At 49.9% G+C, this 10774-nt stretch overlaps 1 long non-coding RNA gene across 1 annotated transcript; it reads left to right on the forward strand.

Moving 5' to 3' along the window:
- Window positions 1-2947: 2947 nt before the first annotated feature.
- LOC102373098 lies at window positions 2948-8120 on the forward strand. Its single transcript, XR_325094.1, has 3 exons — window positions 2948-2982; window positions 6922-7087; window positions 8107-8120. It is a non-coding gene; the product is annotated as an uncharacterized LOC102373098 (long non-coding RNA).
- Window positions 8121-10774: the final 2654 nt, after the last annotated feature.

The raw sequence follows: 10774 nt of genomic DNA on the forward strand, positions 1-10774 counted from the left end.
GTAGTGCTGGCCTCCCCATGGCTTTCAGGTTCCCAATGCTCTCTTTCTTCAGGCTGGGCTGTCCTTGTGGGTGCCACATGGTTTGGTGGTCCACAGCTTCCCCCGCTCTCATCTTCCCCTCCCCACGATGAGCCTAGTTTAAAGCCCGCCGGAGGAGATCCGCCAACCTAGAAGAAAACACACGCTTACCTTTGGGGGACAGGTGAAGCCCATCCCAGCTGAGCATGTCCCTCGTCGTGATGTGCGGGTCGTTGTCCAGGAAGCTGAAGCCTGCCTCGAGACACCACTGCCGAAGCCACCAGTGATGGTGATAGCCTTTTCTTTGTGATATGGATGCTTATCTATTGGGAAACAAGCAGAGACCCACCAGAAGTTTATGGAGACCCAGTAACAGAGCCATCCTTTGGGGGCGTGAATCAGGGAAACCGCCCTGGGCCCCGCGCTTTGAGGGGGCCCCGCGGAGCTGGGTGGAGCAGCCACAGCCCCTCCCGTAGGGCCCACCTGGAGCTGGCAGCTCAGCCTAGCGCCCCAGAAGAAGTATCTGTGCCAAGACGTTACAGCGAGCCTGGGGACAGAGCCCAGGCATTCCGATCCCCAAGCCAACACATTTCCTTCTCTAGCTCCATGGCCCCATGTTTTTAGGTGCTGACAGCACTACAGTGACATGCACAGGGAAAAGCTGGTGGGGGATCACGATAGAAAGCTATTCATGCCATTGCTACCCATTGCTTCTCTCCAACTTGCCAAGCCTCATGCTCACTGGCAGGTGGCTGGTATGGAAGAACTGCTAATATGGCATATGGCACAGGTGTTGTGGGGTGATTCCTCCAAGGCCCCTTTGCATCACTGTGCTGTGTGTGCATGGCCTCTACCTTCCAGGGAGGCTGCAGCTAGCTCAGCAGAGTGAGGTTCTGGGGGAAGGACAGGCAGACTGCTGAAGAAACTTAGCTTCAGGGCAGGGGGTAGGAGGCATGGCATCAGCATGAATCCTCCCATCCATCCCACCATGTGCTAGCATGAGGACCGAAGCCATTTTGCCTCTCAACCTGTGTGGTGAGGAACCTGTTGTCCCCCAGCCCTTTGAGTCTCCACATCCCAACCAGGCCAGCCCTTTCTGTGCTAGCATTAGTTGCACCTTCAAAGCTCACCGTGCTTGCGCATAGAGGAGATGGCTTGGTGATTTCAGTTTTGCATTTAAAATTCTTGACTTTTGGGAATCGCAAATTCAAAGCTCTCCCCAGGATCCATTTGGCCCTTAGTCCTTCCAAGAACAAATCTAGTTCAGCCTGCGTAGTGAAAACAAATGCCTTACACCCCTCTATATGGGCATGCAGGGTCACAAGAGCTAGAGTTTGTCCTGTATTCTTGGTCACAATTTCTCTTCCTCATACTGTTGGCTGCTACCCTGCACCCCAAAGATGTTTGCACTGACTTGGACCTATATAGGACTTTGTGGGAGGGACACAGCGCTCAGAAAAGTAATACCTTATTACCCCCAAGAGGAATGTTAATTGGCAGCCCTAATTTGAAGTGGTGGCAGAGCCTGTAGCATTCCTAGAACATTTAGCAAGCAATGGGGCTAGAAGTTAGTTTTGAGGTCACACATGGCAATTTTATTGCCTACACAGGGATTGGATGGCATCTACAAGCCATGATCTGGCAGTCTGAGCCCAGGAGGGCTAGGATCCCTTTCCTCATCCAGTGCTCCATTTCCTTTGTGTATAACATGGCAACAACTAGACTGATCTAATGCTGGTGTGGCTAATGAATGTTGGCAAAACAAACTGAGATCCTCAGATGAAGGGGGCTGCATTCATTGTGTCCCCTATAACTGCTTGAGATCCTAACCCAAACTACATATTTCAGAGGGCTCAGTTCTGGCTTGCACCCCTACAAAATTGAAAACGAGGCGAATGCTGGTGTACTGGGCACTTTGAGAGAGGTGTTGTGTGGCCTCCACAGTGTAACTCTAAGCAGCTGTCTGTTTCCATTACAGCATGTTCTAGCACCTCCTGAACACAGCATTTCTATTCCCAACCCTCCTGCAAGTCAGGACCCAGCTCTTGAACAGATTATGCAGATAGAGAATTGAGGTGAAGGGACTTGCCAGAGGTCTTGCAGGGCACAAATAGCAGTGCACAGAATTGAATGCGGATCCTCCCCAGGCATAGACAAGCACTTTAACCATCAGTCCAAATGGACAGATGATTACAGATGCTCTTTGCTCTCACTCGTGTGCTTTCAGATGAGCCTCCCTTCTGCTGGTGCTGTGGTGTGGTTTCCTTTCCTCCAAGGGACAAGCACTATTGGGCTTGGCATGGGTCCCCTGTGTTTCAAATTAATGAGGTTTTCCTGTACACAAGTGTTTTGGGATCCACAACCCACTGTTGGGGCTCTCTGGCTAGGCCATCATGGACCTGCACATCAGTGCCAACTGCACTATAACATATCCTCCCCATACCATGTCACATGCCCCTGCCAGGTATTCAGTTCACTCAGAGAACTGACAGTGCCTGCTGTGCTACCCCTTCTGGCACCATACACACTGGATGCCACGATGACCTGTCCAGCCAGTATCTGTAGCCAGGTGAGCACATATGCACATCCAGAAAGCCATAGGAATCCACAGCACACCTGCAGGAATGTACAGCTGGTGCACGCCATCTGCTCTGGTTTCACCAGCCAAAGACAGCTGGGCCCCTTTGCTACCACTTTGCACCCCTTCCCCCAGTAGCAGGCAAGCAGTTCATCATGTGGTGCAGATGGGGAGGGGGCAGGCATCCCCCTCCCATCTCATCTCCATTTTCCTACAGCTGGTTTCTATAGCAACCAGATACCTGCCTTTCCCCATGGCCCTGCCTTGCACCTGATTCTAATTCACCACATTGTTCTCCAGAGGCTGAGGGGATAAAAATAGCTTCCCCACACACTAGAGCACATAGGCTGGAAGAGTGTGGTGGAAGGATCAGGGTGCATACAGAGGTAAGAGGAGAGGAAGGGATTGCACATTTGGCTGTGGAAATGCTCACCCACATATGCACAACAGGCATGGCTGTCTTGCAGGCTGAGTCACATGTGCCCAGCCTACCCTCATGGGAAATGCTTGTGTGCAAACTAGGGTATATGCAAAAGCTAGCTGGTCTTTTGCATACACATGCACACTGCTGGCTTGCTCACCTGCTCCATCAGTGATTCCCAACCTTTTTTAGACTCAAGGCTCCCCCCCCCGAAAATGCCAGCTCTTAGTTTTCACTCTTTTTTGATTATAGAAAAATAACAGAGAGATTCTTCTGTTGCAAAGAACTCAAAGCCCGCAGCAGGGCAGAATGGTTTTGATACTATAGATTCCAATTTGAAATCTCTTCTGGGGTTATCTTGTGAATCCTGTTTGCACACTTAACAGTGCTAACATTACATGGCACCCCATGACACCTTTTTGAAAGGATCTCAAGGCACCCCAGGGTGCCACAGCACCCTGGTTGAGAATTGCTGTGCTAGATGATCGTCTCCCCTGCTTGGTCCCTCCAAATCCTTTCACAGTGGGTTAGAACCTGGCTAGCTTCGTGGTTGCTTCCCTCTTTTGTCCATGAGCTTGGTGGGCCTCTGTCTAAAGCAGTCCTAGGCAAAGCACGGGGAAACGTAGGAGAATGGCTTCTGCAACCAAGACAGACTTTGTCTGCAGATGTTTCCTCCCAAGTAGACTTCCTGCCCCTTTAGAGGCAAGGGGTTAACTGGTCCTTTGAGAGAATGGACTTAGCCCCAGTCGGGGGGTGGAGGTGGTCTTTCATCAGGCTATTTGACCCACAAGTAGAAGGCCAACAGACAGGCCACCTCAAAGCAAAACCTACGTGAAGGCTTCTGTAGGAGAGTTCATCTGTCTGAGATAGGTGGATCTGTTTTGTTTTGAAGGAAGAGGACCAAATTCTGTTGCAATTAGAAGTATGCTGTGATGCATTCGCTGCTAAGATAGCCCCAGTCACTTTACAGGCAACTTTACCCTACACAGGCATGCACAACTCTTAATGCTATAAGACACTAGACCTGCTTATGGTCTCTTGGTGCTGTTGCAACAGTTTGGGTAAGGGCAGCAGTAAATCTACCTAGATTAATCAGCAACATGCAGTTTGGGAGCTTCAAAACTTAAAGCAGGAAAAAAATATTTTCTGTAATGTCAGTCTTCATTCCCATCAAAAACACCTCCCACTACTTTCCTTCAACTAAACCTTCCTACACAAGCCTTGCAAGTCTAGATAGGGTGGAGTCAGTGGATTTTATAGAGGCCTTCCCTACCTAGCAGCCTTAGCTGCAAAGTGAAACCCTGCCTGTCTCTGTGATTTGATGTTTTGTCTAGCCAATCAACTCTCAGTCTCTCACTCCTGGTTCTATAAAAGTGTCCCCATCACAATGGTAATAGTTTTAGTACTGGTGGGTAGCATTTTTTTGCTGACGGATGTGCCCCACTTATTTTACTAGGGGGTTATTTGCCTGTTAAAGGTGGTTGACACTTAAGAAGCTAATGGCAGTTACAGAAAGCTTGATTTGACTGGTTCTGCTTGTTTGCAGAGTAATAGTGCTTCTTCTTAGCCCTGGTGGGATATGTTTACATGCTTATGCAGTCTTGTAGCTGTGGCTGCTAGATGTGTTTTGTGATGGCTAGAGCCCCTCTTTCGCAGTATTCTGTAGCCTTTTTAGGCAAAAAGAGCTTCTAGGAAATCCCTAAATGTAAGGGATAGAATAATTTAATCTAGGGTTGCCCAATACAAGAGCTAGGGGCAGCATGCTGTGGGGGTGCTGTGCCACCTCACCTTCCCAGCTACAAGTGGACCCAGCATTATGTGGGTTTGTAGCTTCACCCTGCAATACTGCATCTCTGGTGTGGGGGCAGGAAGGGCAAGCCAGAGAAGGGAGGGCGACGCTGGCTGCAGTAGCAGCAGAGTAATGAAGGGAGTGGTGGCCACAGGGAGTCGCGGGGGGTGGGGCTCAGATTAATGCTCTGGGAGCCGCATGCAGCCCATAGGCCACCAGTTGAACAGCCCGGACCTAATATGGGGTGCAGAAATGTAACTGGTAGCATTGTATGCCTCAGTTGCCCAAGGCACTCTGATAGGGTTTACACTAGGACTTTGACTTGGACTCTCTGGTTCTGACAGTGTTTTGCAGCTTCAGCCCCTTGTCTGGATCTTCCTCTGGCTCAGGTACTTGCCTACCCCTGTACTCCTCCAGACTGCCTATGACCCATTCCTTCTACTAGTCATGGCAGAGACTTGACCAAACCTTAGCTAAAGCCTGTGCTCAGATTCTGCAAGCAATGCTTGTGTGCTGCTTGGGTCTCCTGGTGAGGAGTGGAAAGTGCTGCTGTCTCTAGGTGAATTGATATCCTCTTGTCCTTTTACTGGGTTGTGGGGCTTGTTCATGACGGTCTTTTCAATGGCTTTGGGTGGTGTAAGGATGTAGGTATGTTATTCACCACAGAAGTGAGACTGGGGCTCTAGGGTCTCTGCCTTTCATGGTGCGGATCTGAAGGTGCCTGACTTTTCCATGTAGTTTGCCAGTTCTTTTTTCTCCTCATCCTTCCTGGTCTTACACCTCAGTAGCTCTAATGCCTTTCCTCCCTGCCAGGATTGGAGCCCTGCCAGTGTCTACAGGGCAGCTTGCAGATAGTCAGGAAGGGGAACCTATTGCTAACGGGAACATTTAAGAGATGTCCTGGCTTTCCCTCCCTGCCTCCTGCAAAACGGCCCCCTCTCTGAATTCTGCTGAGGATCCTAGCATCTTTGACTGCCTCCAAACTTTTCAATCGTGAGAGGGCTGTAGCCAGAAGTCTTTCACCTCTTCTAAAAGAACAGCCACTCAAAGCTGCACTGTCCCAGATAAAAGGTCACCCCTGAGTGAGGCATGCATTTGAACTGACATCTCTGCTTAGCACTTGAGTTGGGCTGAGTTGATGTCTGCATAGAAATATGGAGAGAAAAGGCTGCCCTTGTTCTCTGTCTGCTTTCTCCATCCTTTCCTATTAACCTCTCCGCTCCACATCTCTCTTTAGCCTCCTGTTTCCCCTTCTTACCCTCTGTCTGTCAAGCTCCTCTTCTCTGTTTTCCCTCTATTGTCCATCAGATCATCTTGGGTCAGGAGGGCCCTTCACTCCAGGATGCTGTACATACAACTCCATGTGCCTGCCTCATCCATCCTAGGCTGCACTGGTTGAGCAGGTGCACAAGTTTTTTTTAGTAGCTGTCTGTTTTCTGCCTGCTTTCGGTCCCAGGCTCTGATCACTCAGCCTGTTGTTCGTTAGGCTACGGCTCTGATTTGCATGTTTAATATTTAATCACAAATCAGCCTGACAGATTTCTCGTTCTCTTCAGCAGTTTGTAAGGTAATGGTTGTTTTTTGTTTCTGAATGTCAGCTTCACGGGAAGCTGTTTGCTGATGACTTGAGGAAAGACATTCGGAGCTTTCTGCATTTCTGCTATTTTGGGAAGTCTCTCAAAAAAAGAGATGGCAAATTATGGCTGGGTAAGGGGACTGTTCTCTCCCTGACCCACATGTAACTGGTCTGGTTTATGGACCTTTATAGTGTATACCCCATACTTTAGGCACTGTAGCATAGCAGTTAAAGCATTGGGATGAACGCTGGGAGCTCTTGGTTCTCTTCCCATCTCGGCCAGAGATGAATAAAGTCATTTAGTGAAATATTCTAGCTTAGTGTATGTTATACCTTCTTCCAAAGTTGGAACCAGTAAGTATAAAGCCTGCTACTTCCTGATAGGTCATTCCTCCAGGTCAAGGTTATTCCTTCAGTCCGAGTGGTAAGAGCTCTTCATGTTGAAAAGTCTTAGTCCAGGGGCAGGCAAAGTACAGCTTCCCAGGTGGTTTCATCCAGCCTGTGGGCACCAAAGAATTAATTAATTGTTCCCTTCCCAGCCTGCATGCTTTGCTCCCACTCTCCTGCACAGAAGAGCCCCAGCCCTAGCCAGCACGCACCGCTTCTGGGCAGGGGCCACTGCTGCAGCCACCAGGGGATTTGCTCATCTACCCTGGCCTCCTGTGACTCCTGTGTCCTTGCTGCAGTGCTCGCTCCAGGCACCAGGTAGGGAATCTGCAGCTGCATGGGGAAGTGGAGTGCAGGGCTGGTGGGAGCACAGAGCCCATGCCCAGTATGGCAGCAGGAGCGTGGAGCTCGGGTGGGCAGGATGTGGGTGTATGAAGCTTATGGGTTGGGGACCACCCATAGGCCCCCTCATGGTATACATTCCTTGCTGGCAACAGCAGCAGTAGGTGTCAGGACCTTGAGGTGCTTGTGGTCCGTGCAGGCGCAGCCACCTGGGAGCACATGGCTCCAGCCAGTTCCATGTGGCAGGAAGGAGTGGAGTCAGGCTGTCCCACCTCTATCACACAGGGCTCACGTGCAGCTCCCGGGACTTGCGTGCCACCGGGGAGAAGCCCCATGCAATGGAGCCGGATGCCTTCCCCTCTCCCTGCCGCCACATGCAGCTTATGGGACTCCGCTGCAAGTGGTGCTGCTTCCTGGTAGAGTCCCAGCAGCTGCACATGGTGGCAGGGACTGGGGAGGGCAGCCGGCTCCATTGTGTGCCGGGAGATGCACGAGTCGTAGGGAGCCATGCATGCAATAGAAATGGGTTAGCCTGGCTCTGCTCTTTGTTGCCATGTGTAGTTCCCGGAACTGGCTGGAGCCATGCATCTGTGGATGGCTGCACCTGTGGAGACCATGAGCACCCTGAGGGCCCATTGCCTGCTGCTACCACCAACAGTAGGGGCTGTGTGCCATGGGGGGGCGTCCCCATATCCCCCTACAACCTTCCCACAATACGTGCACCCACACCCCACAACATACCCTACACCCCTCACCCACAGCTGCCCCCCCTCAAGTCCCACCAATGCACCCACCCATATGCTCCCCCATGCCCCCCTCCCCTGCACACAATATACAAGAGTAAGACTATTTTTGACCTATTATTCAATCACTTCTGTATAGACTATGCAAATGCACACAAATCAGGACAAATTTTTATCTTTTGAAATAAAATGCATTATAGTAGATGTTTGACTTTTACCATATGATTTGTTGGGTTTTTTTTTGGTTCCAAGATGGCAACCCCCCCTTCCAAAAAGGAGTACTTCCAGGGGCAAAAGGAAGGGCTTCCCCTAGCAAAGGTTAGGGCATGGGATTTCTGGTTACAAGGTGGCAACCAGGGGGTGGGGCACCTTTCAAAGAGTGGGCCTACTTTTGCTGCTCTCGACAGCTCACCAAAACTCAAGCCAAAATAATTGCTCACCCCTGCATGATGACGCATGCCCCCCCGGCGGCTGGGGGGCACGGTGGCACTGTTGGTGGCGGGAACGTGGTGACAGTAAGCAGGGAGCTCTCGCAGACGCTGTTGGCGGTGGGAGGTGGGTGGCAAGTGCTGACCAGGGGTTGGTGACCACCCACAGACGCTGCCAGCAGCATCGGGGGCGGGGAGGGGAATGGTGACTGCTCGCAAGTGCCACCAACAGTGTCAGCGGCGCCTTTTCGTAGGGGGTGCACTGCCATGCTCGAGGTGCACGTGCACCCGCATGCACCCCCTACACATTGCCAATGCACCCCTGTCTTAGTCTCAGGTACCACGCATATCTGTGATCTCTGTTCACATTGTCCTGTTTCATGTAAGCAGGTGGCCAGTATCAGGGGTCTTGCTGATATGCCTCCATTCAGAGAAGAAATTGAGTCAGGTAAATTCTTGGTGCCACTTTACCATATTATAAAAAAAAAAAAAATCTTTATATATGTTTTTGTTTTTCCCAACACAGAGCCAAATAACAGAGAGCTTTCTTGCTTAGAAATCCAAGTACTGTCACTCCAGGGAGCCCTGCACCCAAGAAGGTCAGATTTGCTGCTGCCCTTAAAGGTCACATTTGTACCTTCCTTCTTTGGCTCCACACAGAGAGAATGCTCTTATTTGCCTGGGTTACCTCTTCTCAGACCTAGATGGTTTTGTACCTTGGCTGGTAATTTCTATTGCTTGCAGTAGCTTTTGCTAAGTAAAGGGACTTAAGTCTTTCATGCTGAATAGGAGAAGATCCTTGGTATGCCCACTGGCTTGAATCAGGCCTGCAACTAGGGTTGGATTCAGTGGCCACCACTTAAATATTTCATTGTAACATTATGCAGTTGGTTTCACTAAACAGTCACGTGCCTCAGTTTCCCTTGCTGTACAGTGGCAGGCGGAAACCTTGCAGGGTGTGTTGATGCTTTTGCCAAGGGCATTGACATCTCAAATGATGCGTAAGTGTGAAGTTCTGTGTTTGTGTCAGTCTGCCGGGCCTTCAGTTCTAATTTGATGTCCTTCCATCTGGGTGGGTGCTGCCAGCTGGTCCAGTCTATATATACGTGATGCACGAAGCTGCGTGCATTTGTTTTTCTTCCACCACCGCCCCCCTCCATTTCCCCTCCTCTGCCTTGTTCCACCTGCACTGAGACACTTTTCCAGAGCTTCACAAATTGGATTTCTTTTGTTGTTGTTTCAAAATTGCCAGCAATTCTTCCCAGCATGAGCTTTGTAGTATGGCATCTTGGGATGTGTTCCCCACTCCTCCCCCACACACACCTTCCCAGCTGCCCATTCTCCCTCTGGAGGCATCTTTATTACTCCTTGTCCTCCGATTGGTGAGGCTTGCAAAAGAGAAGCACCTATGCATGAGGATGAGAGAAAGCGTGACTCCATCTCCCCCTGCCCCCCCAAAGCTAATGACAGCCTTCTGCCCAGCAGGATAATGGAAGAGGGAGAAGCAATTGGCCAGCTAGATTGCCAGCAGTAATCACAGAAAACATGCAGAATAAAAATAGTTTCATTCTTTTTCCCAGACCCCTTTGAGTTTGGAGTATGGCTGGGAAAACTTAAGCATGTATCCAGCAGCACAGAGGTAAGACTTTTTTTTTAAATGTGGCTTCAGGGGCCCCCACCACACCCCATGCCTCCCTCTCCCCCACTTTTTCCTCCCAGCCTTGGACTACATAGTTTTGGAATAAATAATTTCAACATCTGGAACAGGATTTAAGACAGAATGATAGCATGGGTTTGATTTGAGAGCTGGTCTGCAGCAAGAGAACCCTGAATACAGCTCTCCTTTCTCTCCCTAGCTTGAAGGACCAATGTTCCCCTGTCTTGCTGTTCTTACCTGTGTGAGCTCTCCACTGTTCATGTGCTGAGTCTTTGATGATCAAAGACAACATGCTAGACGAAGCCAGGCAGGACATGGATATTCTTCTCCCAGCCCCCCTAACTTAGTTTTGCTGAAGTTGATTGATTCTAGTCTGAAAAATTTTTCTGGGCCCCAAATAACTCTTCCCAATGTATCCAAGTCCTCATTCCTAGCAATCTGTCATATAAAAGCATGGTTCTGCCATTAACTGCGTCAGGTTTCGTGTTGATGCCATCAAGTGGACAAGTTCTGGGACTTACAATGTGGTCCTTTAATGTGGGCACTGAACCTTTCATATGTACAGCATAAATGCAGTGCAGCTGCCTCACTACAGTCCTGTTCTAGGTGAATTAGAACCAAATGTGGGCAAGTGGCAATGCTTCATAAAGTCTCCAGCTACCTCCATGCCTGAGGAGCTGTATATGTATAAAGCTGCCTGTATAAGTCATGCTAGTTTTGCACAGTGCTCTGTTCCTCTCTAGTGGTGACTAGGCTGTACAGAAATTGAGCTGGTGGTAACCTTGGGTTTTCTAGGTCAAGCAGTCGACTTGTGTGCTACATGCTGGAGACCAAA

Source organism: Alligator sinensis, unplaced genomic scaffold (assembly GCF_000455745.1).
Source record: "Alligator sinensis unplaced genomic scaffold, ASM45574v1 scaffold1261_1, whole genome shotgun sequence".
Lineage (NCBI taxonomy): Eukaryota > Metazoa > Chordata > Crocodylia > Alligatoridae > Alligator > Alligator sinensis.